At 48.2% G+C, this 24,899-nt stretch overlaps 1 long non-coding RNA gene across 1 annotated transcript in view; it reads left to right on the top strand.

The window, feature by feature from the left end:
- The first annotated feature begins 255 nt into the window (after positions 1-255).
- LOC132473926 (uncharacterized) overlaps positions 256-24,899 on the top strand; it is an 87,382-nt gene continuing 62,738 nt past the window's right edge. The window contains exon 1 of the long non-coding RNA XR_009529499.1: positions 256-604. This is a non-coding gene — a long non-coding RNA (uncharacterized LOC132473926). The remainder of the gene's footprint in view (positions 605-24,899) is intronic.

Below are 24,899 nucleotides of genomic sequence, written 5' to 3'. Positions count from 1 at the left end.
CCTTTATGCATATTTATTCGGCAGGTAGCCTATAGCTCACCTGATCACTTTATGTAGGCTATCGTACATCTCCCCTATTGTATTTCCTACTCAACTACAAATCGACCACACAAAAGGCTTCTGCAACAGCTTAATCTTTACGTTAACTGTATTTGAAAAGTGCCTCGGTGTTCACGGAGATCCGTCATGATAAGGCTGAGGCTGGTGTCTGTCGGCGCTAGGACCCAGCAATCCGGGCAGGCTGCTCACCGCAGAACGAGCAGCATGGGCACATTTGTATGCGCTGGCGCTTCACCGCTGCGCTGCCCCCGCTTACACATGATGCTAGACCATTTTATTTTTCCTACAGGATAAGGCTCCTGCAAAGCGGCGTTATTCTGCCCATGTTAACAATTGATTGTTTCAGAGAGGGGAGAGAACAACCCGTGGTCACACAAGTCTACCCAATCCGTAGTTTTTAGGATATTTGTTTTTTTTTGGCCCCTCGTTTTTTTGCGACGTGCACAGCAGATAAAAGTTTGTCCAGGGGTTCCGCTATGGATGGTTTCTGATTTTAGGGGACGGAACACGCGCGGCAGCCTATCTCCGAGATCATTTTGGAAAGGTAAGTCACTGTTCACGCGTGTGCGTAAAATGGCGTGGAATGTGGCGTGGAGGAGTCTGCGCCGGAGAGCGCAGGGGTCTGGTGAGATATCTCGCGTGTTGCGCCTTTCATTTTATCTGCAAGAATCTTGTGGTGGTGGGATCCGTTCTGCGCTTTGTGCGTGAACCGTAGAGGCGAACTTGAGATTATAGTAAGTTTATGCTGATCGTTTTGCTTTATGCAAGTTTTGCGTCAAATTGTATTCGGTTTTTCTTTGGCAAAACCCATCATCTAAAGATATCCTCATGGATAGAAACCAACCGAGACAGTCTCTGTATCACACCATGTCAAGAGTCCACTAAGGAACGAACACACACATACACGCAAACGCGCGCGCGCACACTCACACACTCTCGTTCAAGTGATTCGTAGCTGATTGATGCACAGAGATCCTAAACCATCCCTGTGTGATGGAGTCCATCCCTCCGGTTCGCGGTGGTGGCGTTGCGTCGGAGCTGTCCGGTTACGGGTGGTGCTGAAAGTTTTCCCCTGAAGTGCGCTCCCGCAGCTCCGCACCGCAGGGAAATGAACCAACGTGTGCACTTTCAAGTTATTAATTAGAAATTATAAAGTCTTGACGTTATCATTAATCAGTCACGCTTATGGGCTCACGTGGACGAGCTAATGGGGGTCCGGAGGGACCAAAATATTGCATCCAGCCAGCACTGTCTCATGTTCCGCATGCCGAGCAGCATAGCGCCTCGGCAGGGGTTCTGCACGTAGGAGGGTTTCGCAATAAATCTAGCACGTCAAGCGAATAGGAAAAAAATAACGTTTGCTGACTTTTTGAATTATGTTGATGTAATGTTGGTTGTATGTTTCCTTCATTGGCTATGGCTACACGTTTTGAGGAAAGAAACATGTACGACATTCTCAGTAATAATCCATCACGGTTAAATTGATTGCGTGTGTGGACAGTTCTCTTTACCCTAGTATTAAGTAATTTTGCAGATGCCGTTATCCAAAGCAACTTTTTGATTGAAACCATGTTATTAAGGAGCAGATGAGCAGCAGTCGTCTCTAATATGCACAGCTATTATTTTCTATGGACTATGTTTGCTATGGATAGACAGTATAAGCCGTGGCTCATTGTGCTTGTGCCAAGGTAACATGTTGAATGGTCTCTTCTTGTTGCTCTGGCTAATCCCAAAGTCTGCACCTTCCGTAGGATTTAAAACATGGATTTATCTATTTCTGAGGGCTGATGGAGTAGACCACACTATAAAGCGCACCTCTCTCTCTCTCTCTCTTTGTCCATTTGTCTGTCTCGCTCGCGCTTGCTCTCTTTGTCCCCTTGTCTGTCTGTCTGTCTGTCTGTCTGTCTGTCTGTCTGTCTGTCTGTCTGTCTGTCTGTCTGTCTGTCTGTCTGTCTGTCTGTCTGTCTGTCTGTCTGTCTGTCTGTCTGTCTGTCTGTCTGTCTGTCTGTCTCTGTCTCTGTCTCTGTCTCTGTCTCTCTCTCATCCTCTCTTCTCATCCTCTCTTTTCGCCCCTGTTACTGGCTGGTACACTCCTCTCAGAGTGAGATCCTAGGGGGCTTAAACTAGTGCACTGATGTTGCCACCTTGGTTGAAGATGCTTCAAACTCTTCTCTCCCCTAGACTTCATTAGTCTTTCTCTCTCCTTCTCTGTCTCTCACTCTCTTTTTCTTGCGGTCTCTCTCTCTCTCTCTCTCTCTCTCTCTCTCTCTCTCTCTCTCTCTCTCTCTCTCTCTCTCTCTCTCTCTCTCTCTCTCTCTCTCTCTCTCTCTCTCCCCCCGATCAATTTCTTGCTTCCACCTGATGCAGAGTGCACCTTTGTGCCCATTTTCTTTCAGCGCAACTCTTAGCTTTTTCTCCAACTAAGCGCAACGTTAAATTGATATAAATGCCAAGTCTGAAGTGTACCATGAAGGCCCAGAAGCAACGCTCCCAAAGAACAGGGAATGGCCACTACTGCTGAAGGACGATGTGATACAAGGTATACCTTTAGTATCCGTAATGCCTCGCAAGGCCCTCTGAATGTAATTCCACCTTTATTAAAAGTTTTCTGAATTTTTTCGAGGATGGGGAAATTACACGACCATCCATTGAATTTCAATATTAAAGCATGCATTATTAATGGAAATAATATGATTAGTGCATGGTATTATTGGAAAAGCCCAGTCCTTCTTCCCCCAATGATGTTATGAGCTTCAACCACAGGGAGCTCTGCGTGATCATAATTTCATTCAGTTATTGATTGATCTTTTCCCATTTGCTTTGTAGTTATTGTGTTAGAAGCGGAAGCATTTGAAAAAAGCCATTCAAAATTCAATCAGGAATAGTGTTTCTTTCGGATCGTATCTTCTGCATGGCAGCACAATCTGTTTTTCCCCACAGATGTTGAATTATGCGTTTGATCATGACATTATCACGTTCCAATTAAGACACACTAATTCACTTTAAAATAAATATTCCGGGTCCAAATAACTACATCGGATACACAGAGTATCTAAGCACGGAGGGTGGATGTACTGTTGATGCCTCAAGTGCTCAGACTTCCTTTGTCCGTGGAAAAATAAAAAAGGTTTGGTAAATTCTCCAGCTGTGAGCTGCTGGAGTCGAATCTCTGCCTGGTAAATCTTTGTAATGCAAGGAGGAGGAGCAGGCATGTCTTCTTAGCCGATTCAGGGCTTATCAGCCCACTTTCAATTTTTATGTGTGTGGCCACATATTCCATTAATATTAGGATTAGTAATTAGTCATATTTGGAGGGCAGGGGGTGTGAAAGATGGTTTTTAATGAGGGGTTGTCAAGTGAGGAAAAAGCACTGAATCCTTTGTGGATGAAAGATCCTATTCTTTTGTATGCAGAAGAGACACAAGTTGGAAATCTCTTATTGTATCACACTATATTAAATCATGTTGGCTATCATTAAAATAGGCAAGATTTTAGTTTTTTAATCGAAGTCCTGCAGTTGAAACGTAATACGGTCTGATGCAGACAGAATCCGTGGGAGTACAGCGCTGCATTCCTTGACCAGGTGGAGGTGTCAAGGAGTGATGTTAGTAAGCCATCATCACCCATCTGCCTCTGACGGCTCCACACACACACACACACACACACACACACACACACACACACACACACACACACACACACACACACACACACACACACACACACACACACACACACACACACACACACACACACACACACACACACACACACACCGCCTCGCCAGATGTGGGAAAGCCCTCAGGCCTCCGAGCGATTGATTTCTCCCCTTTGATTGTTTCTCTTCTGGGTTCTAAGGCCTGGGTGCCATGATTGAAATGTGATCTGTGCCGTGTCTTGGGATGACGACTGCCCCCCCCCCCCCCCCCCCCCCCCCCCTCACACACAATCCACCCCCTGCATAGTGTCCTCCTGTCTGTCCATCCCCCCGGGCTGAGTGGGAGGGTCGCAACAACAACAGCGGCGACGAACGACAGCTCAGAGACCCTGTTCCCTTGGTGACCCCTGACCCTCCCCCCCCGTACCGGTACTGTAGCCGGCAGCGGGTGTCATCGCTCTCCCCTGTGACATCACCATTATGCCCCCCCCCCCTCCCGCTCTGTGCTGGGTGTCATGTCGGTCAGTCATTCCAGCAGACCGGGGTTCCATTAGTCCCTCTCAGACCAGGAGCGTTGCATCATTTCCTGGAGGAATGATGTCATTTATTGGAAGGCGGGGGGGGGGGGGGGGGGGGAATGATACATTTAGTTGTGCTTGTTTTTTATGCTGCTATTTTTTAACTGGGGATAAAAACCTTTTTTCATTCAACTTTCCTCCTTTTCTTTGCTTGTAGGTGGGTAAAATGAACCGTGATTAGGGGATGATGATTCTGTTCTGATCGGCGAGGCTAATGATGAGCCCCTCGGAAATCAGGGCTGCTTTAATGATAGTTTGTGTGGACCCTTAGACTTAAGAGAAGGGCTTCCCTTTAATTAGGGGTTCTCAGTTTGCTAGCATCTCTTCTGTTATCCGTCATCCTGAACACCTCAGTCTGAGCTGAAGATAATGAATTCTGTTCAGAGGAAGAACAGACGAGTGGGTTGAAGGACTGGTGATTTAAACGACTGATAATGTGTGTGTGTGTGTGTGTGTGTGTGTGTGTGTGTGTGTGTGTGTGTGTGTGTGTGTGTGTGTGTGTGTGTGTGTGTGTGTGTGTGTGTGTGTGTGTGTGTGTGTGTGTGTGTGTGTGTGTGTGCGTGCGAGAGAATACACTCACACTCGTATGTTACATGTTGTTTATGTACATTGTTATGTGTGTTGCGGTCGATATAGATCTCTCTTCTTCCTCCACCTCTTACACACTAGCTTCCCCCTCCTCCATCGTCCGGTCAACCGCTGTATATATATACGATCGGGGTGGCAATAGCATTACAACAAAGCGGTATAATTCAGCGATGAAGGATACTTGCACGCAACATTACGTACATTATTAATGGGCTCGCCGGGCGTGCTGAGCTGATAGCGTTATTTGCCGCGGAGTCGCGGACCTTTTGACTTGTGTTTGTAAATAGCCCTCTTTTTTTTTCTTTTTCCTTCCAACAATCCGGCGTGTCCGCTAAATCTGTAATGTCGGAGCGATGCGGGGCTCCGCAGAGTGTGAAATGGAAAAGATAGAAAAGTTGGGCGGCTACCAGACCCGTGGTGATTCACTCTGGGATAAGGCCGGTATTATTTCCTGTTATACCCCGGCTCGCTACAACGCTGGCCCTGCAGTCAAATACTTTCCACTTCGGTGGCCCGGGGACGTTTCCGATTTTACCGAAGAGGAATGAAGGGGCTTCACACGAAATGGACCAACGGGCAGGGGGGATGGTAGGGGGATAATGTACAAACAGGCGTTTGTACATTGTTGTGGTGTGGAGAGAGATGGAGATAAGGTACTGTGTGCCGGACAGATGTCCTGTCTAGGGATATCTGTCAACACACGTTCTGTCAGCAGCGTTGGCTGGAAGGCCGCATGTGCAACAGGGAGATAAAAAGCAAGGCCCGCGAGGAAATCCATGTCAACTGGTAAGACACGAGTGAACTCAGAGTACTCAAAGTGAGCCGTGAATACGCAATTGTAGACTAATAACACAAACAAAGAACCCTTACAAGCTTCCCCGTGGCTCTAATCAATCGCGGTTTCCCCCAACTATGCGTAAAATCACAAACCAGGAGCACAATTGGCTGTTTTCATCTGGATCAGCATTGTTCTGCAATTTAATAGAGAACATGAAAATGGAAATAGTTTTGGAGGGAGCGTATTTCTCCTTTCCAGGCAGGGCCTCTGTGTTTAATGAGGACAGCATCAACAATTAGCTTTGTGTAGTGAAGACGAAACCCTTCCTCTCTCTTATTGTAATCACCCCATCGTCTTCCTCACGAGCGGCAGAGGAAACCAAACTACTCAGCAGCTGGGTGAAGATCTGGGCTCTGTTGTGTTGTGTTTACGCGTGCCTTAAGATATTGCATAGCTATATGCATTATTGAGTAGACTGTTCAAGTCTCACAAGAGCCAGTAAGAGATTGGGGACTGTGTTTAGGATATTTATCCCGGGGACATTAAAATGAGTTTTTTTGATACATAAAGTCGCCCCCGTTGTGAGGACTGTTTGAGGAAGTGCGCGAGAATGGCTGTTTCAGCAGAGCGGTCTGTCCCCGGTCTTTTCGTCTTAGGGGCCCACTCCTTGTTTCATTTCCTGTGTATATGTGCACGTATACACACACACACACACACACACACACACACACACACACACACACACACACACAGTATATAGTGTGTATATACAACTACTTCTGGTATTGTTGGTCATCTGTAACGAAATGCGGGATCCCTCCACCAGGGAGGACGTCTGGGACACGGATGCACTAACGTGATCGCAACAGAGAAAATAGAATAGGCCTCAATATCCCAGCCTGACATGCACTCTCCATTACCTGTAACACACACACACACACACACACACACACACACACACACACACACACACACACACACACACACACACACACACACAGAGAAATAAATACAAAACCCAATTACACACATACTCACACTGGTATTCGCACACATAAGATATATAGATGTATTTCACATAGCGCATGGCTTGGTATCACAGCCTGGGCCTGGTTGTGACACGACAGGATAAGTCATCTATCAAGAGCAGCCACGACGAGAGCGCCTTCCAAGGTCAGCCTTCCCACATGGAAGCACCTCAGTGTTCCTCCTTTGTATTTACATTACACCCCGCTCCTGTGTTGTGGCCGTCTCCCTCGAACACGGCGCTGGTGCTTTTGTGCCTGCTCAGCACTCGCTGCCGCCCGCCTTGGTGTCAATATCCAGCAGCGGCACACTGGATCGGGAGGGGGGAAGAGCACACAGTCAGCTGGATTCAGCTGTTTGCCGATGAGCCTCTGACGGACTCAGCACTGGTCTAATTTTACAACTGTTAAATGTTTGCGTATGTAAGCCCTACACACACACACACACACGCACGCACGCACATGCACCATCACGCACACACACGCACACATAAACACGCACACAAGATCCATCACACACCTTTTTACGCATATATACGCATATATAATAAGCACATTCATAATATAAACGTGAATAATTTGTCTGCGTGCAGAATAATATCTCACTGCCTAGCTCTCTCACTCTCGCTCTCTAGCTCTCTCTCTCTCTCGCTCTCTCTGCCGCTCTCGCTCTCGCTCTCGCTCTCTCTCTCGCTCTCCAGTGCTCGCTCTCTCTCGCTCTCCAGCGCTCTCTCTCTTCCCATATCTCTTTCTTTCTCTCGTTCCATCTATCTCTATCACTGTTTCTCTCTTTCCATCTCTCTCTCTCGCTCTCGCTCTCTATCTCTCTCTCTCTCTCTCACTCTGTGTTTCTCATTGTAATGGGGCCCTTTTTAAAATGTATAGCTGTCTTTGTGGCAGCTTGCAGCGCTGAATTGTGGTGGCAGTGAATCAAACAAAGACATGGCGAGACTGACACACAGACAGACACACACACAGGCAGACAGAGACATAAACTGGCAGACAGCAAGAGACAGACACACAGACTTACACACAAATAGAATTGTGCACAGACAATCTCACTTACAGACCGACACAAATCTGTATCTGTCTGCGTCAGTCTCGGGTTCATCTGTCTTCCTCTTGCTGTCCGTCAGTCTTCATCTGTCCGTGTGTACAGACTGACAGACAACAAGAGACAGACAGACACAAAGACGGACCCAGAAGCATAAACTCATGGCAGGTGCTGCTCTGCACTAGTGGCGCAGAGTAGATAAAAAGGTACATGTCTGAATCTGCGTAGTCGTGAGATCGTAGAATACACCCTCCGTCCTCGCTCTCTGAAAATCAATGGCCATCACCTTCCTCAGGCCTGACGGTCGTAATGCAAAAAAAATACAATTTCTGTGTGTGTGTCTGTGTGCGTGTGCAGGAGATACGTTGCGTAATGAAGGGACTGGAGGGGCCCGTGGCCGTGGCTGGACCCCTTTAATTACCTGGAGGTGCGTGTTGTTATTCATGGGGAGAGGTCCAGCCTCGCCTCCCTCAGGCCTGGCATCCCAGGATTGATGTGGGCTGGGTGGGGTGGAGGGGTGGAGGGGTGGAGGGGTGGAGGGGTAGGGCCGGGGCGGGAGGAGCAGAGAACAGATGCTACCCCCCTGATTTCTGATGGCTAGGGACTAATGATGAGCTCGCGCCGCAGCTAACGCTATCTTTCACATGGTTTTAATGGCTGTTCCTGATTTAAAGTACAGCTTTACTCACTGAGCAGGGGCTGGCCGTCTGCAGCCAGCGCATCATTAGAGGAGATAGCTCTTTTATACGGTCGGACTGTAATTCTTTGCGGGGCCGTCGCTGTGTCTGCTCCTAGGAGGCCTGAGGGGAGTGGATGTGGCCGTTTTGTTTGTCTGGGCTCAAGCAAACATCCATTCAGTGTGCTTATTCAGCGTAGAGAGGGCGGTGTGTTTCGGAGAATAGAAGACCGTGCCTAACTGATTGACGTTCTTCACTTTTCTGCTCTCGCAATGCAGAGTCCCTGCAATGCTCCGCTTTCATGCGGGGATGTTGAAACACATATTTAACGGGATTGGTGACAGCAGTTTGGTTCTGAAAAGCAAAAGTTCCCTTTTTCTGTTTGTGTGTATTAATTTGTGTTTGTGTGTATATCGGTCTTCTATTTTGTTTAGCTTGCTTCCCTCTTTGTTTGGTTGATGTTGTTTGTTTTGTCTGTTTGTCTATCAGTCCTAGTTTGTGTGTCTATGTGTGTCTACCAGTACATCCCCTGTGTGTGTGTGTGTGTGTGTGTGTGTGTGTGTGTGTGTGTGTGTGTGTGTTACAGGTAACGGAGAGTGCATGTCAGGCTGGGATATTGAGGCCTATTCTATTTTCTCTGTTGCGATCACGTTAGTGCATCCGTGTCCCAGACGTCCTCCCTGGTGGAGGGATCCCGCATTTCGTTACAGATGACCAACAATACCAGAAGTAGTTGTATATACACACTATATACTGTGTGTGTGTGTGTGTGTGTATGTGTGTGTGTGTGTGTGTGTGTGTGGGGGGGGGGTTGTGTGTGTATCCATATTTGTTTGGTTGTTCTTGTTGGTTCTGTCCGTCCATCAGTCTCAGTTTGTGTTTGTGTATGTCTACCTGTCCACCTATCCATCCCCTGTGTGTGTGTGTGTGTGTGTGTGGGGGGGGGGGGGGACCAACTCCCTGCGGGGGGGGGATCTTTCATTCCCAGGGGTGTCCATCAGGGCCCGTCCCGCTGAGCTCTGACAGAAGGAGCTATTATTTTCCCATCGCCACGGCGAGCCCCCCCCTGGGGTCCCTGGGGGCCGGGCCGGGCCTCTGAGTGACAGCTCCGTAAACACCGGTCCGACGGAGTGAGAGCTCACCGCGGTACCACAGCTCCCCAAAGCCGCCACCGCCACCTCCACCACCTCCACCACCTCCACCACCTCCACCACCTCCACCACCTCTGTCTGTCCCAGCCGCGACCTCCGTCCTGTCCCGGCCTCTCCCTCATCCCTTTCTCCTGACACGGCCGGGTCAAAGGTCGCCGGCCTCGGTGTGAGGTCATTAGTCACCTTGGTGCGTCCCCTGTCAGCCGGTTTGAGGCGGAACATGAACAGCATCACCAGAGCACACGTGTCCCCGTGCATCTGTTGATGTACCTACACCGAGCGCCTCTTTGTTCTTCTTTTGCATCGTTTCATGGGCTGCACTCGGACGCACTTCATGTTGGAGCACAAGAGGAGAGCAGACATTGTTAGGATTGGTCTCCTGTGTGTGTGTGTGTGTGTGTGTGTGTGTGTGTGTGTGTGTGTGTGTGTGTGTGTGTGTGTGTGTGTGTGTGTGTGTGTGTGTGTGTGTGAATTCACATGTGTGGTAGTGTTTCTGTGTGCATTCACCTATATCTGTCTGTGTGTTTGCGTGTGTGTTGATGCTTGCCTACATGCATGTGTGTGTGTTTGTGTTTCCGTGTGTGTTGAAATTGTTCCTGCATGTGTGTGTGTGTGTGTGACTATATATGTGTATGCGTGAGTGAGAGTGTCAGTAGGCCTGACTGCTGTGGAACTAAGACGGATGAGTGTGTGGAGTGTGTTTCCCCTGAAGGGCTGTGAACAGCAGCCCACTGCTGTCGTCCCCCCTAGTCTGCAGCCCCCTCATTGTCCCTCCCCTCTCATTGTAATGACCTAATGTGGATTCAGGCTCGATGGCTCGGGCCATCCATCCACATCAGCACACAGGAAGACCCATGCGTCTCTCCACAGATTCGCGGCTCTTTAGTTTCCCCTTTGTGTGCTTGTGTGTGTTGCAAGTGTGCGTGTGACGATATCAAAGTATAGCTTAGCATCAACATACATGAGCGCATGTAGCACTGAGAAAGACAAGTCGCCGTCGTGAATGAGTCATCCTCGATGGCAGCCTCACCGAGCAGCACATAAAGAAGCAACAGCAGGTGACGGCCGCTGAAAAAAAAGTGAGGTGAAACTTTATTTAAGTGATGCAGAACGACAAGCAGCGGTGGTGTGATGGGAGGGTTTGTGTCTGACACGTTTAACACTTCCAGTTCTCTGGAGGTTAACAACTCGCTGGTTTTTTCACCCCCACAGTGTACTGGAAGATCGTAAAAATAACCCTGTCATCTTCATGGGATGTATTGTTATGTTCTAACGGTAATTGTCAATAATAACTCAAAGTGAGAATAGACGTGCAATGGCGCTAACCAAAATCTATATTCTAGTTTAGATATTTGAATGACGGTTGGTTATTGTCAAGTTTTCCTTCATTATGATTTACCAAAATACTCCAACATGCCGTCAAGTTCTTTTTGGAAATTAAAACGAGTGAGCCCAGTGTAAAAATGGCCACAAGCGACAGCGACAAGTATAGCCACAGCTGTGTGTGTGTGTGTGTGTGTGTGTGTGTGTGTGTGTGTGTGTGTGTGTGTGTGTGTGTGTGTGTGTGTGTGTGTGTGTGTGTGTGTGTGTGTGTGTGTGTGTGTGTGTGTGTGTGTGTTTTCTGTGTGCCTGAGAGCGTGTGAAGAAATGGTGTCTCCAATTCGTTCACATGTCTACCGCGTGGGTGCATGGATTTCATACTTATATTTCAGAAACGAAAAAAGGTCATTTCCTTGAATTGGCGTGTATGTAGCATATGCCACTTAGAATATGCTGCATGCTACTTAGCATATGCTACATGCTAGGGTGACTTATAGAACCAGTCCTATTGCTTCTTTATTACCATATAAATGGACTTGTTCATAGAGCATTGCATATACAGTATGATGTGAATGATAAGGTACCACATCATATTCAGTACGATGTAAATCATAAGGTTCCAATTCATGAACATTATGATGTAAATTATAAGGTACCATTTCATATACAGTATGATGTAAAGGATAAGAACCAAGTTATATTCAGTATGATGTAAATGATAAGGCATCACATCATATACAGTATGTTGTAAATTATAAGATACCATTTCATATACAGTATGATGTAAAGGATAAGGTACCAATTCGTATAGAGTATGATGTAAAGAATAAGGTACCAATTCATAAAGAGTATGTTGCAAATGGTAAGGTACCAATTCATATAGAGTATGTTGTAAATTACAAGCCACCAATCCCAAGTGCTGTTTCTGCTCAGCATCTTTATCAGAACCCTTCTTGACTTGAAGTTCATTCATATCATAGCTAGCACACATGAATGAAACAGTATGCTCTTCACATTGTGAGGAACAGCTGCGGCTCCTGTTAGCTCATGTATATTGAAGACATCATAAATCAAATGCTTACACTTAAAGGGATGTGGATCGTTATTGGCAGAGAAAATATGGTATCCACTCATCCTTAGATATGACTGAGTGGAAAACTCCATCGTGCCACGGAACCCGATGCACCCGAACCACAGTGATGAACTGCTTCACATTGTCTCGCTAATAGCATGGCGATGCACTGTACATTTTCTTCTGCTAACGTAGCAATTTGATGCCAGGCAAAACTTGTGTGCGATATGGCCATTTGTGTTCCGCACAACGAAAAACACATCCTTCGTCACAACACAGCCGAAGAGGCGAGCATGATGGCGAACACAAGAACAGCAGCCGTCAACGAGTGATATAAGCCAAGTCGGTCAGTGGAGCGCCACACTAGAAACACCACTTTTAGCGTGCGTGTGATGCAGACCCTTTGAGTGACGCTTGCCCGTTGGTAACCGATGCACGTACAGTAGTCCAAGCCATTCCTGCTGCTGAGAGAACGTTAGAAACCAAGTCACAAAGCAGAAGATGAGCCCTTCACGATGGCCTCTATCATCTATCTGTCTTCCGTATCAACCGGCAGCAGCACCCCGCCCCCCTCCAGCCCCATAGGTGCTTTTCTCTCATCTCTTACCCCATCACCCCCGTCCTCTGCCGGCCCCCCTCTTCCCCGGGTCGCAGGGGTCCTGATGAGATGGTGATGAGGTCACCGCTTGTGATGCGATCAGACGCGCTGTGGAGGAGGTCAGGCTATTTGGAATCCCATTATGTGTTTTTTGTTTGGTATGGGGGCCTCACTTCTCCGCTAGGCTCGTATTAAAGTCCCCTAACTCTCCTCCCGCCATCTGTTCCACCATCTAAAGGCTTCAGGGGCGGAAAAGGGATTATATCATTTTATCATACCTCTGCCTTAATATTGCTGACACTTAATTAGTTTAGTTTTTAAAGTGCGTCAGTGTGTGTGTGTGTGTGTGTGTGTGTGTGTGTGTGTGTGTGTGTGTGTGTGTGTCTGTGTCTGTGTGTGTGTGTGTGTGTGTGTGTGTGTGTAATTGTTTACGGGGAACAACATCGACTTTAAGTTCACGTTCTCCAGAGCAACATCTAATGATATTGCGCGGGTCCCTTTCTACTTTACGCCCCCCTAACTGCTGACCACTAATGTAAACAACAGTGCTTTGTTTTCCCTATGTCCTATTCCCTGCTGTTATGCTTCCCAAAGTTCCCGAGAAACTCTAACAATAACAACACAATAGCATCTTATTCCGCACCATGAATGGGATGCATGTCATTAAGGAGGCGGGAGGGCGTTGCTCAGAGAGGCCCTACCCTGTAGACGTGATGGGGGATCGAACCCAGTGCCTTCTGGCTGGGAGTAGAACAACCCGCTAACCCAGCAAGACTATCCACCACCACGAGGAAAATATCCAGCAGAGCGTTCCCGACTGTCAGAGTCCGGGAAGATTCACAAAGGCAGGGGTCTGAGAAGCGGGATTCCATTTGCATTCCGTTCTGGTTGCAGCGATTCCATTCACAGCGAGCTGTGGGGATGACAGGGGCTGTAATTGTATCATTTCATGCAAAAGGAGACATGATGGATCTGAAAATAAGGCGTTTCAGAGGGTTATTCTGGAGAGAATGCATTCCTTGTTTATACAATGTAGTTCAAACACGCACGCCAACACACACACACACACACACGCACGCACACATGGACGTTCCACACTGGACTTGGAAGAGCAGAAGTTTTCACTTAATTCAGTGTGACCCTACTCTTTATTGAGTCGGGATAGAGAGTGAAGCTTTGCCGGTCGTCGAGTCAACGCAGCTAATTGAGTAGAAAACCTTGACGTATTGTAATCTCTGGATTTCGGAGGATATCAACAATGTATTAACTTTAATTACGCGTGGGGTGTGTGTGTGTGTGTGTGTGTGTGTGTTTGTGTGTGTGTGGGCTGTGCAGTGCAAGCTAATGAGATGAACGGTACTTATTTGTCATCAGGATGGTATGAATACATTTGAAACGAGAGCCAATCAAGTCGTCTCGCTAATGACAGTGTGCAGCGCCCGCCATGGTGCTCTAATTGGTGTCTGTGTGTGTGTGTGTGTGTGTGTGTGTGTGTGTGTGTGTGTGTGTGTGTGTGTGTGTGTGTGTGTGTGTGTGTGTGTGTGTGTGTGTGTGTGTGTGTGTGTGTGTGTGTGTGTGTGTGTGTGCAGAGATTTTTCTGTGTGCATGTGTGTGTCTGTATTTGTGTTTGACTCTCTTGAGTCAAACACATGACTTGTGTGTGTGTGTGTGTGTGCAGAGATTTTTCTGTGTGCATGTGTGTGTCTGTATTTGTGTTTGACTCTCTTGAGTCAAACACATGACTTGTGTGTGTGTGTGTGTGTATGCGTGTGTCTGTGCATGACTTTGTGTGTGTATTTGAGCATTACTCGGTGTGTGTCTGTCTGTCTGTGTTTAAGCATGACTCTTTGTGTGTGTGAGCATGACTTGATATGTGTGTGTCTCTGTGTGTGTGTGTGTGTGTGAGCATGACTCGGTGTGTGTGTGTGTGTGTGTGTGAGCATGACTCGGTGTGTCTGTGTGTGTGTGTGACCCTGGTGTCATGGCGGCTCGGGTTTGCCTGCGTGTCTGGTTGAGGGTAATGTAAGGAAATCCTAGTAGCGCGATGATGTGCTCTGCCGACGTCTGACAGTCCCATGGTGGAGGAGGGCTTAGCGTGTCACCGGCTTGTTGAACCAAGTACACGCTGTGCATGGCTGCTCTCTGTCACTCAGGCAGCGATAGAGAGAGAGAGAGAGGGGGAGGAAGAAGTGAGAGAAGGGGAGAGAGAGAGAGAGAGAGAGAGAGAGAGAGAGAGAGAGAGAGAGAGAGAGAGAGAGAGAGAGAGAGAGAGAGAGAGAGAGAGAGAGAGAGAGAGAGAGAGAGAGAGAGAGAGAGAGAGAGAGAGAGAGAGAGAGAGAGAGAGAGAGGGGGAGAGAGAGGGGGAGATAGAAGTGAGAGAGAGGGGGGGCAAAGAAGTGGTGATAGAAGTGAGAGAGAGGGGGGGCAAAGAAGTGGTGATAGAGAGAGACAGGATAAGAAAATGGATAGGGGGTAGCTAGAGTGAGGGCAAGAAAGAAAATTCAAGGGGGAGAGAGCGTGAGAGAGGGGGAGAGAGAGAGAGAGAGTGAGAGATAGAGGGTTCTGCTTCCTGGCAGGTGTGTGTAACATGCGTTGCGCTCAATGTTGTTTCTGGCGCTTTATCTATACTCTATGCTTTTTCATTTCATGTCTTGCGTTATACGTCCTTTTTTTTGTGTGTGTGTGTGTGTGTGTGTGTGTGTGTGTGTGTGTGTGTGTGTGTGTGTATGTGTGTGAGAGTGCCTGGGTTCTTTTGATGTGCACAGCTTTCATATGTTTCCCTTTTTAAGGATACTACAACTCCCGAAAATATATCTCCTCACAAAAAAGTATCTCCCAAATGTCATAGTTGGCCAATTACAAAGACAACCCACAGGCCAGGAGATATGGCTTAATCTGTATGTATGTGAGTGTGGAGCGGGGGGGGGGGGACTGTTACCATGACACCCTTACAACGACATCACCCGGCAAGCCTAAATGTACCAAGAGCACTAAGTACACATAATTAGGTAAGGATAAGGATAAGAAGAGTAATTTTGTTCCGTGATGAAGTATAAAGACCAGAGCGAACGTGGGCTTGGAACAGAGATTGTGGTGGGGGGGATGGGGGGATGGGGGGTTGTTGGTGGTGGTGGTGGGGGGGAGGACTATGTGCTGAAGGCTGTTGAGAATGAGCGGATGCCTCCAGCGTTGTGCCCGGGGTTCCTGCATGTGCTACTTCTGTCTTCTCCTGCTGGAGCTCCAGGCATGCTTCTGAAGAACCCTGCTTGGTTCCACAGTGGAGGACAGATTGAGAGAACCTCCAGGAATTCATCGAGAGGCTGAGGTTGTTTATTGGGGGTTTTGAAGCGACAGAAAGAAAAGGAAACTGATGCGAACGTTACGTTAATTCTCACTATGACCGATGACTGGGACACGGCCGATATACGTTTCTGTATCCCGTTTTCTCAAAGGAATAGGCCAAAATAAAACGACAACCTCGTCAGTCGCTCTGCCTATTATCTCGTCTCATCTCATCATGCCGTATTATGTACGTGTCACGACACAGAATCATCTCCCACATCCACCCGTGCATTCCAGCGAGTAAATCTCTCGCCTGTAATTTGTAAGCGATCTGCGAGGAAGGATTCTGACCGGGTGATTGGGCGGCCCGCCAGCATGGCCGGCTGCTGTCGCTCTGTCACTTAGAGAGAATGAAACCCGGGCGTCGGACACCCCTCTGGGGGAAAGTGCACCTGAAACACTATTAACTCCGCCGTCGCATACTGTCACTGTTTATCGCCCTGCGAGTTCAGGTCTCTATCCTGGCAGGCGCTGGATTGTTTCCCTTCCCTTCCCAGGATAGACGCCGGGTGTCAGAGACGCACAAATACGGCAGTGATGAAGACACTTTTTCCGGGGATTTAATTTGCCAGAGTGCGGGCTGGTAAAAAACGTGCTTATGGTGATTAATTTTACTGGCTGGCTACGCCGTCGAGAAAATCATCTTGCGTTTAGCTTCTAAAGTCTACGATATTTCACAAGCCCACAGTGCATCACTCGGTGCTGCTTGGTGACAAAACTGGTGTGATGCAGATTCCTTGGCGGTGTTTGTCTGTTCGGGAGAGTTTTATGTGGGAGAGCGCAGTCCTGCCAGGGAGTGATAGTTGTAGGCTTGCAGTAAGCAAAGCTGGACGTATAATGGCCCTCCATTACGCTATAGGTACTCGATCAGCGCTTTATCAATATAGACCATGCTACTACAGAGAGCTGCTATGTCTGCTGCTGCTTGTGGTGGCTTGGCAACTATCTCTGTTTACCGTGGCTTGACTACTGGTTTCTGCTTATGGTGGTTTGGCCACTGGCTGATGGTGGTTTGGCCACAGGCTGATGGGGGGGTTTGGCCAGTGGATGATGGTGGTTTGGATGTGTGGCAGTTCCAAAACGCAACACATAATGTGGACTGGGTCAATGGGGCTATGTGTATTCTGGGACCACCAGGAGAAGCGGTAATGATAGACTGCTGAATCCTTCATTTCCCATAAGTCCATACGTTTTTTTAACTCCCCCCAAAAAAGTACTAAGTGTAATTGATGGCGGGCAGTCTCCGGGGCAACGAGTCGGAGCGCTCGCAGGAGGGAGCTCATCTTTGCCACCTCTTCATGCGGCCATGTTGGTTAATGTCTGATAATGAAGTAAAGGGTGATGAATTGGAGCAGGGGATAACGAGGGTATATTAATGACGGGGATTATGTGCCTTGGGGGTTTAACCGGCCGTCGGGGTGTGTTGGTGTGTATAAGATGTGTGTGCGTGGGTATGTGTGTGTGTGTATGTGTATATGTGGGGGGGGGGGGGGGGGGGGGGGGTTGAGTGACGACGAGTGACGACGAGTGGCATTTGAACATACGCTCGTCACTTTGTGCGCTGGTAATTAACATTGCATAATCTTTCGTGCTTACAAAGAAACGTCTTTTTTTTTTTGGTAATTAGAGTTTGCACCGCGGATAATGACAGCGATCACTACCTCCAGATAGCGGCGGGGACGGGGGCGGCAGACCTCCTGACATATGGGACACAAAGGCACACAATGGACAGGGGACGCACGGCCCTTTGTTCGCCTTCCTCCGCCCGCGTCTCACAGACCCAATCACCGCAGACAAATTGCACCAAGAAACACCATCACCCTCCCCCTGCCCCCCCCTTCTCCGGAGGACGGGGACCCAGGGTGAGCGATTCCGACACGTGAGGATGGGGAGTGTAATGTGAAAAATCCCTGGCAGCGTCAGCTCCGCCGCGGTCGCTGCACCTGAGCTCAGCCTTAGACGCCCGGCCCGTCTGTCCGTCTGTCCTGCAGTAGGAAGCGCATCAGAAGGCGTTCTTCCCAGGTGAATCGACCCGTCCGAGACGCCCTTCATGCCATCTCTGGCGCATGTCGTATTGTGGTGGGCGACACGCGGGATTAGGGAATGTTGCAATGTATTGTGGGTTAACGGCTCTCGTTAAATGTCACCACAGTAGGGCATAACTATGTTTTTGTTGTGGTTGATATAGTTCTCATATATTGAATAGTGTTCCTCAAAACTAGTTATTCTCATGATTTACAGCAGGAATAATCTTCTATTTTTACAGTCTGGAGGGGTCTGTGCAGGGATTTAGAAAAAGGAAAACATTTTTATAGCCCAGTCCCAATAGACTTAATTTGGTTTCACAAACAGTGGCTGTGTCGGCTATGCACCCACCTTGGAGGATAGCGAGACCTTTCCTCAGTGAATATCTTTAAATGCGTTGTGCTGTCCTCGGCACAAACTGCACCCTCACTCCTTATCCAGGTCGCGTTTAAGACCTTTCCCTACTGCCATATTCATTAGTAGCCAATGAACTGTTGGAAATTTATAGTGCACACCTTCTGTAAATATGCCACACCCGAGACCTGAGGTATACGAACACATTGACAATCATCCAGACTAGTTTTATTGCGGCGTAATAGAAAACGGACATCTCAGCTCCAACGTGGAAATAAATAATGAAACGGTTTTAAAAAAAGGCAACGGCTGGGCCATTCGTTCTAATAAATTAGGCGCCGTCAAAAGATAGCATCTCGATCGGGAGACCCAGACCGTGGCTGTGTGGGCACGCGTGTGCGGCGTGCGTGCTTATCGCGTGTTATTTTAATGCGGGGCCGTGGGTGCGGACGGGTCCGTGGCGGGGCTGGCCTGGTGTCATCCATCACCGGGCCGCCGCGGGGGCGCTGGGGCCAAGCGCTCGCCCTCTCCCTCCAGGAAATAATCAGCCTTTAATTTATCACGGATCACATTCATGAGCGGACAGATCGCTGCAGAGGGGGGGGTGACCCGGACCGGTTGTCTCCACCACCGCCGCCGCTGGAGGCTCTCTCGCACCGGTTCCTCACAGTCCAGATCCGGTTTCCGCTTTCTATCTCCGCCTGAACACCACCTTCTCTTCCCCCTTCCTGTTCCCTCATTATTCGCTGTGGAGGTGATGGTAAGCGAGATGAGGGCTTTAGATGTGTCGGGTTTGTAATGGGAGTCGATGCTTTGGGGAGAAGAGTCTGAGCAGGAAATACTTTCTCTTTAGATATAGAATGCAATTATGTACAGAGCTACCGGCTACTCCCCTCACGCAGCTCATCCTGTGTCACATGACGTGATTAGTGGCCAGAGGTAGCAGCCACACATAGGGAGGGATGAAGGGAGGGGAGGACAGACAGACTCTCCTCCCCCCCAACAGCCCCCCCACCCCCACATTACCTGCACCCTACCCCCCTCCTCCCCAGTCCCTCCCAGGCATGAAGATGGAGCAGTTTAATCCTTTTATTGTAATGAAGTGATGGAGGATAATGTACTGTATTCGCCGGGGGGCCTCAATCCAGCGCTGGGGTTCTGACCGAGGGAGGGGGTGGGAGTATCCATGGTGACGTGGAGAGGGGGGGTGGGAGGGGTGGGCGTAGGGGGACAGAGGGCCGGCTGAACACTGAAGCCATCCATCGGAGCGACGTGACGTTGACACGGTGGCTACAGAAGACTCTTACGGAGATGTGTCCGTGTATCCCCCCCCCCCCCCCCCCCTCCCCTACCCAGCAGGTCCCGCTGGGCCGCCAGACTCATTATCAGACCCAATGCCTGGCTGTGGACCGGTGAAGGGTGTTCACATTCAATCCGAGGCTCTTTCTGCTCGTGTGCCTTTTGTGTCCCACTGTTTATTTAATGTTTGGGCGCGATGGGGACAGGGAGGGCGTTTGCCACTTGGGTGGGTCCATGCCCTCTTTGATGTGTGAAATAGAGTTTGGCCATAGACACACACACACACACACACACACACACACACACACACACACACACACACACACACACACACACACACACACACACACACACACTAATCCTTCAGCAGGATCAGGGGCTGTTGTACCCCCATGTGTACCCCCATATAGAGCCTTGTCAGCGCAGCTCAAGTACCGCTTCATCGACCCCCAAACCAGGAAGGTTTTCCATTTTGAAGTTATAACATACATTTGACAACACTATTAATATTGTAGCAGTCTATAATTGCATGAAGCCGAGGAATACTTCCATGGGTGGATTTAACTTGATTAATTAGCAAACATCAACACGTACTATATTGAACCAAAAAATATACAAATCGGAATTTGGACATCGTCATTCCTGTTTTGTAGGTACAACAAAGCTGAATCAAGATCAAAAAGTACCCCTTGGTGTGTGCTCACGTATCCCCCCCCCCCCCCCCACCCCTGGGAATGGTTAACCCCGGTTGGATAAACCAGCATTAGAGCAACAGCTGCAGATCTATCAAGCCTCTCTCCTGGATGTGTAGGTGGTACTGCTTTGATGATGGATGACTGTATGCGGAAGCTCCGCCGTAACTCATCGTCCATATAAAACTGTTGTGGCCCAACGCTTCTGGACTTGACGAGATTCTGGGGAAGAAGATTTCCATCAGAGCCGACACAGCCCTGTTTAGACGGAGCACGCAGATTGTATTTTGTTGGAGCAGGTGGTTTGCTGCAAATATCACCCGAGCAGTTTGTCTCTGATTCAACACAGCATGAAATGAATGCAGAGTTACTCTCATGTGATAATGGAATAAGGCTACAGAACACTCCATTAGCTTAGGCTCCTTTCCAGAAGGGATTTGCCTACTTTGATTAGCTGTGGTGAATATTGAATTTGTGATTTGGTTTAAGAGTCCATTCATTTAAATGCAAAAATCCCCTCTTCAGTCACCTTACAGTGAATAGTGTTTTTTTTTTGTGCCCATTGAATGCCCTTCTCCAACACCTGCACACAGCTCGCAGAGCCGGAGAAAAGGGGAATGCAAAACGCTCTGAAAAGGGACACGCAATATATCCTCTCTCCTCCTTTGCATTTGCAGTTGTTTTCTTTGGATTTTGATGTCGATGACAAAGCCTTTTTTCCCTGCCTTGCATAGGGTTAGTATATATAGTGTTTTGAAAGTTGCTATATATACAGATAAAAGTCAGCTTACGTTGTTATTATTTTCTCTCTTCTTTGTCTTCCATCTTCAGTATCCTTTGGATCTGCTTTACACCTCTCTCTCTCCTCTCTCTCTGTCTCTCTGTCTCTCTCTCTCTCTCTCTCTCTCTCGCTCTCGCTTGCTCTCTCTCTCGCTCTATCTTGCTCTCTCTCGCTCTATCTGTTCCACTCTATCTGTCTCTCTCCGTCTCCCTCTCCCTCCCTCTCTTTCCCCCTCCCTCTCCCTCCCTCTCTCTCCCCCTCCTTCCCTCTGAGTGTGTTGATGTCTGCTGGAATTCACATCGTGCTTCAATAGAGAAAAAAATCCACCCTAAACCGGCACATGAAAGAGACACAGATTAGGCAGGAAGGAAAAGAGGACTGTCAGAGTTAACAAGGAGTTCATTATTATTCTCACAGTCTTCTCCCCAGCTTTCCCAGTAGGATCCCTGGTAATCTCCTTTCTCTAACATCTTCACCTCTACCCATGCACGGGATTCAATGGTCCATATTGCAGGTCTGTTTCACGTCTTTTGTGGGTTATGTTTTGTTTTGTTGTCTCGTGACTGAGTTTATTATGTCAAACTAATTTGTTAATTTCATTACCATACGTATCAGTGCTTGTTGTGGTCACTAAGGCGTTGTGTTCTGGGTTCGAACCCTGAATGTCCATAGGCCAGGCATCCTTGAGCACGATGAACACCTGCTCCTTAATGATATAAATCACTTAAAAATAAAATAATACTTTATTTAAAAGTCTAATTAAAAACAACTGGATGAAATCATCCCCTAAACAGAAGTTGGGGGCTGTGTAGTCTCGCAAAGCCAGACCAAACTACAGCAAGTAGAATGGTCTGGAGCCACGCTACCTCGAGCCGTCTATCCGTGGGGAAACTGGGCGGGCCTGTTTTTATTTCTTTAAACCAATCACAATCGTCTAGGGCGGGGCTAAGCCCGGGAAGCAGCAGTTGTGTCCATGCAAAATAGTGCCGGGGGGGGAATTATTTTGACGGAACTTCTTGACGTTCAGAGGCTGTCAGAAATGGCTCAATCCCAAACGCCACAAAAAACCATTAACGATGTATGTCGCCTATGTGGAGATAATTTTATAGATAAAAAGAACAAACATCGTTTGATTCTTTGTCACGATGATTTCAAGCCACCATACACTTTGGCCCTTGAGGAGCTCACGGGACCTATAAAAACGAACGACGTTTTAACATTTATATGTGGTTCTTGTAGAACACTACTAAAGAAATACCGTAGGAGCTATTGTGAAGTGGAACGGATCGGTTCATTGGTTAAATCCATGTCAAACGCTCATGCCGCTGTCAGAGTGAAATGATGCGCCAAATCCACACCAACCGGCGATAGTCGTGACCGCAAACGCATCGTCCCCGGGGAGAATCCTGCCAGACGGAGTCTCCAAGGTAATGTCAAAATAGGCTATGTTGTGGTCCTACCATTGTAATGAAATCAGATAGTCAGTAATCAGTAATTACATTATATTAAAATTAAACAAGATTGGATGTCTAGTTCCACAAACAATTTCGAAAACTAACCCTAACCCTATAGCCATTTACCACCAGCTGCTATTCATGTGTCTCTTTGGAAAACAATGTTATACTGTCCAGAGATGTGTCCACGGAAAGAGCCAAACATGCCAACTTTACAGCGCCGTCAAAGTCCTCTTCAAAACTCGCCATACTGCCTAGTTTTCGAGTTTGAGGGGGAGCACAATACGGTAACGCCAGCAACCGGAAGGGGAGGAGTCGCGGCCAAATCGGCCGCTAAGCAATAGACGCTGTCCACTTCCGTTCAGCCAGACTAGGGGCTGTGTGAATGGCACTCATGGGTTTATGGGTACGCTGTTTCTTGTTAACTTCCTATGGCGCCCATCGACGCGGCCGTCAGAAGAGCTTCTCGTGGCATTCTCGTTAACGGGCACGGAGCCCATTCATCCAGTCACGGAGCTCATTCATCCAGTCATTGAGTCGGAGAGAACGAGAAGACAAGGGCCTCCGGCTCCCACTTGAAACGAATCGGTTGCGAACACAGAGGAAACTCCCTCAAACCCAGCCTTGTAGAACGCCGGCATTCCCTCTTGGCGGGAACGGGGGCGAGGTCAGACGGATGGGCATCGATCCACCGCACCCACCTTACAACCCCCCCCCCCCCCCCCCCCCCCTCTGTTGTCTCTGTGTGCTGTGGTTGTGAATTCCGCGGGAGGACGTTGAAATAAATCTCCCTCTATCTCCCGTTGGCCTATTCATTAATCAAATGGCTCGGAGTAATCGAGTTGCCTCTTTGGCTCCCCCGTAGTGCTCCCTTGCGCCACTTTCCGCCGGCGGTGAGGGGGCCATCTTGGAGCCAGATTGCGCCGGGTCTAGGAATGCCCCGGTGGTCAGGCCTCGCTTGTCCCCCGTTCATCTCCCCGAGTGGTAATTGGGTATTTATCAGATCGCCTGTGAGAGGATGATGTGATGCTTATCTGACACAATTATCAAGAAAAATGGAACCTGGTCTTTGAAGTTCAGTCAGCCCTCCCCACCCCCACCCCCCCTGCAACCCTGGCACCCAGGTTCAGCACACCGATTCAGGGTCTGAGCCTTGGGGTCTTCCACTAACAGAGGAAACCTGGAAGTGTTATCGGGGTTGAGGTGTGGAATGCAGTTGTCATCATCAATTCATGCAAATGGTGCGCTTGTGGAAATACAAAAGGTTGTGGGACTGGATGAACGATGGGGGGGGGGGTTACACATTGCAGTGGTGAACCGCCCTGGTTGGGAGCTGATAGATTGGGTATTTTTTTCGTTTTCAGAGGTGCTTTTTAATTCTGGGACCAAGAAATGGAGGAGCACAGGAGGGTTGGCTGAGAACCGCAGATAAGATTGAAAAAAAAGAGAAAAAAGCTATTTGTTCAAATTGGTACACTTCTGCCCTCATTTCATACCAAAGCTATTACAGAGAGAAGGAGATGGAGTGAGTGCCAGAGAGAGAGAGAGAGAGAGAGGGGGGGGGGGGAGAAGGGGAGAGAGAGATAAATAGAACGACAGGGAGCGATAGAGGGGGAAAGAAGGAGAGGCAGAGCATGAGAGAGAGAGGGGGAAGAAAATGAAATGATGGAGAGATAGCGAATAGGGGGTGAGAGACAGAGAGAGAGAGGCAGAGGGAAATAAATGGCGGAGGATGTAGTATGATGTCTTTGGAAACAGTCAAAGTGTGGTCTTCAGTATCTAAACACACAATTGAGGAGAAGGATGACTTTGGGATCGAATTGAGAACTGGGTAAAAAATATATTTTTGTCAGGAGCAGAGATGAACTATTCTTGCCCTAGGATGTCTTTGCTCTGAAAGTAATAATCAATATTCCAACGCGTTTTGAGCATTCCCTTTTATATTGTGCTGCAGCGATGGGTCATATCACGAGCGGGAGAGACATCATCATCATCGTATTTGAAAAAGTACAACAGAAAGACTTTTGGGCATGCGATGCAGCAAGAAGGGAATTAAATGAAAGAAAAATAAAAATAAATAGTTCATAATGATGTGCGAAGGTTGTTAGGAAATGCATGAATGCATCATCAAGTAAGGCAGAAAGATATTTGAGACCGGAAGGCAGAACTAAGTCAATTAAAAAAAATAATGACAAAAGAAGCAAGTGAAAGTGACATGCAGGGAGCCAAAGCAGTAGCAATTGTCTGTTAGCTAGTTGGTGGATGTAATCACACTGGGTGGGGTTGGTGTAGGTGGAGGGTTGGGGCTGGTGTGTTGAGGTTGTTCTTAAAGATGGCTGCTCAGAAGAAGCCTCTAATTCGTTTCCCTTTCACCGCGTGGCGTTGATGAGGGT

The sequence above is a fragment of the Gadus macrocephalus genome, chromosome 16 (genome assembly GCF_031168955.1).
Source record: "Gadus macrocephalus chromosome 16, ASM3116895v1".
Lineage (NCBI taxonomy): Eukaryota > Metazoa > Chordata > Actinopteri > Gadiformes > Gadidae > Gadus > Gadus macrocephalus.
This window is presented reverse-complemented; position numbering and strand designations above follow the sequence as displayed.